The sequence below is a fragment of the Podarcis muralis genome, chromosome 9, assembly GCF_964188315.1.
Source record: "Podarcis muralis chromosome 9, rPodMur119.hap1.1, whole genome shotgun sequence".
Classification (NCBI taxonomy): Eukaryota; Metazoa; Chordata; class Lepidosauria; order Squamata; family Lacertidae; genus Podarcis; species Podarcis muralis.
The window spans coordinates 33,818,915-33,824,773 of NC_135663.1; the positions used below are offsets into that span (position 1 = coordinate 33,818,915).

Consider the following 5,859-nt stretch of genomic DNA (forward strand, 5'->3'; position numbering starts at 1 on the left):
ACAAGTAGAAGCAATGGTAATAACATTCTTGTGTGCTTTCATTAGATGTGCAGTTTGGGGATGCACTGAACAATTCAGAAATATTTCAAATTGTTGGGTATGTGCCATAATTGCTAGTTTACAAATGTGTCAAAGCATTTACCATTCAGACTCATTGTAAGCAACACAAACAACCAGCCACAGTGTCTTGTACCCTTACAAAACCTGGCTTTAAAAAAAAAAAACACACAGCATTCATTTCCAATATGATGATGCTGACGACTCAATTACTATAGTGAGGTTCCAAGGTATCAAGAACATTAAAAATAATAATATGCCCATAGGCTGTAAATCTTTTCCTGCTCCCATCACATTACTCTTTGTATATTGAAGCCGTACTCACAAAGAAAGACTGTGTCGTGAATCTTTGCTACATTTGAACAGCTTCTTGAATGCATTTGTCTCTCTCATACATAAACCAGTCATCATTGTGTTTCTTACTGATAAAAATGGACTCCTGTGATATTTCTTGATCACAATATCTGAATGGATTAGAAAATATGGTATTTCTTGAAAGGTGCAATGTCATAAGGAGGAGAGGAGGGTTTTCTATCCCTGCTGTTTTCTTATGAGGTCCCATGGGAAGGGGATCATCACATGGGATCTCACAAGAGAGTAAGAAAGGTCAAGATCTTAAAAGACCTCACACACTACATTTCAGGACCATTTTACCCCATGATCTTCTCACCCACCCTCAGTATTAGATCCTCATGGGGCTACTGGGATCACTGGATAACAGGTTTGGGAAGAATCTTTCCCTCCCAACTTCAATTGTCCCTTGGTTGGGGACGGGTGGGTCTCCTCCCCCTCTGTAAGATGATTTGGAAACTTTTGCATTTGTCAGTGGGTGTCAGGAACTGGCAGGCAGCTGAGAGGTGTGCCCTGGGGGCAGGGGGGACTGGAGTCTAACTCAGGGAAAGTGGGCAGTGGTTTGTGGAGAACTGTACCATCACCCAGGAGGCAAGAATCAGAGGCAGGGGAAACTTCAGAGATGGAGGGTGGAGCGCAGGTTGGGACAGGAGAAGAAGAGGAAGAGGCAGGTTAGGACAGGTACTTACTCACCCTATCCTGCACCGCTGTCTCCCATAACCAGGTGGGAATTGAAAATGGATGCACTAAAAATGCAGACTTAAGTGGGGAGGTACATAAACTGGTGGAGGGGAGTCGCCTACTGTTGCTGCAGCTGCTCCATAGAGTGCAGAACTGGGAATAGCTGCCTAGCTGTTAGACTGGTGTGCGTAGATATCCAGAGGTGTAGAAGTGACTGTGTGATCTATGACAATAAATACTTAGCTATCTGCTGTGTGCATTCCGTGACTGGATAGTGCCCTTGACACTGGGTGATGATCAAGCTAAGTCATACTCAGATGAGACCTATTGAAATTAATGGAGCAAAGTGTGCAGTGCCAGGTTTGGGGAAGAAGTTGTGAGGGCTCTGATAGGGTCCTAGAGTCCTCTAGCTGCCTTTCTAAAGGTTGTATGTGTGTGTTTGCGTGTGTGTGTGTGCATGCGTGCGTGTGCATGAGAGAGAGCAAAATGTGTTTTCTTCAATGGAGGGAATGTGCATAAATTTATGTTGAACTGCGGAAAACTGAACTGAAAAGTGGAAGAATGACAAAACTAGAAAGCAATAGGGACAGATTTCTGCATTCTTAAATGTTTTTTTTCTTGGGGGGGGGGGTATGCCTATCCTTTTATCCATAAGCAGAGTGGGTGCAGATTTTCTGAGGAGAAAAATATCACTGTGTTTCTCTCAGCCATAAGAGAGATGTGACAAATGCACAATACTTGTATCAAGCTTAAACATGATAAGTACTTCATGAGTGAGGATTTCATTGAAAAAGGAGGATTTAGTATTGTTTAGTATGTTGTCAATATGTTCAAAGGGACAGCTGTTATTTGGTGATATGCAAGAGGCACAGATCTCAGAGGGCAACTTCACAAAAGTTATGAGCTTCTCTTTATGGTGATTTTTATTATGTATTCTTTCTTTTATATATGTGGGAAAATAGTGACAGCTGCAGTGTAGAATATTTTTTTCTTCCAATATGATGCTCAGCCCCTGAATTAGTCCCCCCCCCATTGAATATTATGGGTTTACTGCTGAAAAGTAGCAATGGGTTTACTACATTTCCAGACTTTGCCAAATTGTTTCTCCCTAAATCTAGGAAATTACCACTGCAATCTTTCCAAGTGGTCTATAGAAGGGACGTCACTACCAGGAACAGTCAATTGATTATATGGGTAAGAAAGAAGTGTTGTTTTACCTACTTTGTAAAGAAATGGGCATAATAGTTGTGGCAATAATAACAACACAACAGTAACATCAGAGCATCATTTCTTAATGCTGTGATTACGAACACCCAACATGAGTTTCTCAAAAACAAGTCATACCAGATTCATTTCTTTTTTTGATAAAGTTACAAGCTTGATGGATCAATGAAGCAGATTCCAACTAAACATTATGAAGAACTTTCTGACAGTAAGAGCTGTTTGACAATGGAACAAACTCCTTCAGAAAGTGATGAGCCCTCCTTCATTGGAGGTTTTTAAGCAGAGGTTGGATTGGTATCAGCCATGGATGCTTTAGTTGAGATTTCCGCATTCCAGAGGGTTGGACTAGATGACTATTGGGTCCCTTCCATCTCAACAATTCTATGCTTCTATGATTCAAATCTCTGGTACTGCGAAAACTTTACAGTACATCTGTGCCATTCCCGAATCCCCCGCGTACCATGAACCTGTTGTCCCAATGAGAGAATTGGGTTGATCTTCTGCTCCCCTGCCTGGCTGAAAGTCACACAGAAGTCCCCATGCTTCATTTCCTCCAAAAGTAGGCATAGGAGAAGAGGTGCTACCTGTTTGCTCCCACAGTGCCAATGATATCTGCTTGTTATTTACAAAGTTGAAAGTTGTGATTGATGCTGTTTATTGTGTTATTTCATGAAAAAAAAGTCAATAATATATTTTTAAAAGGGGGAACCAGTGAGATTCATTAATGAAACTCCCAGTTGATATCTACTTTGTCCCTAATTGATTAGCTTCTGTATATACGAGGTTGGTGAATCATAACAATTGTACTGTCTCTGACTTGCTTTTGGGTCTCAGTATCTCTGGTTATGCTTGTCACTCTTGCCTGCTGCCAATTACTTGCCATATTCTCTTGGCCACAGCAGCCTGCAATAACTAAATAACTCTGGGACTTGTAGTTCTTAAGAGACTGTCACATAGGGAAGAATGCATTTCACGCCAGATACTGAAGGGGGAAGGAATAGGTTTCTGTGCAGTCAGTCTGAAACGGGACCCAAAATCCTCATTTTCCCTCCTCCAAGGGAGCATTTCTAAAATGCATTAACTTGAGCTCTTGAGTCAATGTATAAAGAGAAAGTCAGCTGTATAAACAAGTGCTCAAAGCCCTCTCCTTTATCAGTCCGTGACGGCAATGGATGGCCTTGCCAGTTCCATGGAGCAGGGATGGCATGTCTGGGTCTTATCTTACATCCTGACCACAAAGATGCACTGACCTTGCCAGGTCTGACAAGAGACCCAGGAATAGCGCCAGGAGCGCTCTTAGAGTTGGTGACCTCCTGCCCCAAGATAAGAGTATAGGAACAGGAACAACCTTTTATGGTCAAGAGTACCGGAACAGGAATATCTGTTTATGGTCATGGATGTCAACTTACGTGTATAGGCTTACGTGGTTGGATTCCTGGGGAAGGGGGGAGAGGGTGCCTGGAGGATATATATACTGCATGAAATTTCTCATTTCTTTGGACTTGCTGCAAACTGACCACGCAAGTGCCTTCTGCTATCCGGAGTGCAGAATAAACTCTTTCTCTGAACCAAACCTCGGTGTCATTTGACTTCCTTCTTCCCATCCGGGAGCAACGCAGACCCCACCAATCAGTATAGTCTAATAAGGCTACAATACCTACGATGATTTCCCCCTCATTATATGTAAGTCAGTGGTTCCATTGCCTCACCACCACTTGTCATGAAAGATTGGGGGGGGGGACTTGTTGGGCATGGGAAGGAAGGCAAGTGTGTGCGTACAAATTGAATCAATTCATAAGAAAAGGTTTGATGTTGAATCTTGCCACAAAAAGAAACAATTGTGGCAATCGTCCTGCAGAAATAGGCTAGGATAGGAGCAACCTGTGGCCCTCAAGATATTGCTTGATTTAAAGTGCCATTCTAACTTACCATTGGCCATTCTGGTTGGAGATGATAGGTGTTGTGGTGAAGCAACATCTGGAGAGGCACAGGTTCCCTGGTCTAGCAATAACTTGTTCCTGCTTTGCCAACTTTATGAAGTCATTTTAAGATAGTAGCCTGAAGGTAAATTCAGAGCAATAGCCTTGGGGCAGATAGGATGATTGACTACATGCAACTGTAATCATTATTTTAGCTTTAGCTTCTCAAACTACCTTGTCATACAGAGTATATGGTATTTGTTATAGATAGCCACAGTCCTATTTATTATAGCAAAGTGTCACTCTGTTAAATAATCTGGCCCAGAAAGATAGTTGTCGTAAGCTACTGCTGAAATTAATAATATTTTAAATCAGTTACTGATCTCAGTGATAAGACCAGCATGTCCTGTAGATTCCAGCAAAGGTACAAAAAGGGACTGGCTGTTCTATGTGTACATATATCAGGGAACCCAACATTCTCAGGGAAATCAAAATGCATGTTTACAAAGCTATTGTGCTACTAACCTTACTGTATGCTTGTGAAACATGGACCACTTATAAACGCCATCTCCAGCTCCTTGAAAGATTCCATCAACAGTGACTCGAGAAAATTTTACACATCACTTTGGAAGGTAAGCAAACAAATGCCAGTGTACTGGAAGAAGCAAAGATCACCAATGTTGAAGCAATGATTCTTCAACAACCACTTCAATGGACTGGTCATGTTGTTCATATGTCTGCTTATCATCTTCCAAAGCAACTACTCTATTCCAAACTTTAAATTGGAAAGTGTAATGCTGATAGTCAACAAAAGAGGTTTAAAGACTCTCAAGGCAAATCTAAAAAAAAAAGTAGTATAAACACCAACAATTGGGAAACACTGGCCTGTGAGCACTCCAGTTAGAGAACACCCTTTACCAAAGGTGTCATGGACTTTGAAGACACTTGAGCTCAGGACGAAAGGGAGAAACATGCTAACAGAAAGGCATATTTGGTAAATTGTGACTATGATCAACTCATACTGTTGATCATATGATCAACCCACTGTGAAAGGAAGTGTGGATCCAGAATTAGCTTCCATAGTCACTTACGGACTCACTGTTAAAACTGTGTTCATGTAAGTCAATCTTACTCGGCTATGACTGATCATCAAAGAATAAGACGTATATTAGTTAAATATTCAACACTTGATTGCTCTATCGCTTCTCAGCCTTTTGGCTAAGATCAAGTGTAGTATCTGTTCTTATCAGTTTAATATCTGATATGTCCTCTATTTGAGGACTATATATTAAATGGATTTTTGGAGCTGGGAGATGGAATAGGGGCTTGCTCCATCCACTTCATGCATCGACCTGGTATTGCAGTACCTCCAGGAACGGTGCCCCAAGGGGAAAAACACACACACACACACACAAAAAAACCACTTGATTGCTCTCAGCTTCTGGTGTGTGTGTGTAAGTTTAAATAACAGTTTCATGTTGTACAGAATATGCTCACATAATAAAGTTTCATTTACAAAATTGTGGGAAGGTGGGGTATTTACTTAGACACATAGCAGTTTGCCCATCTAGTGTGCCTTGTAGTTCACCCATTGCACCACATGGAACAACACTGTATGCTTTGAGTA

At 41.5% G+C, this 5,859-nt stretch overlaps 1 non-coding gene across 1 annotated transcript; it reads left to right on the forward strand.

Moving 5' to 3' along the window:
• The first annotated feature begins 5,430 nt into the window (after positions 1-5,430).
• Positions 5,431-5,621, forward strand: LOC114604787 (U2 spliceosomal RNA). The gene has a single exon (XR_003708431.1). It is a non-coding gene; the product is annotated as a U2 spliceosomal RNA (small nuclear RNA).
• The last annotated feature ends 238 nt before the right edge of the window (positions 5,622-5,859 follow it).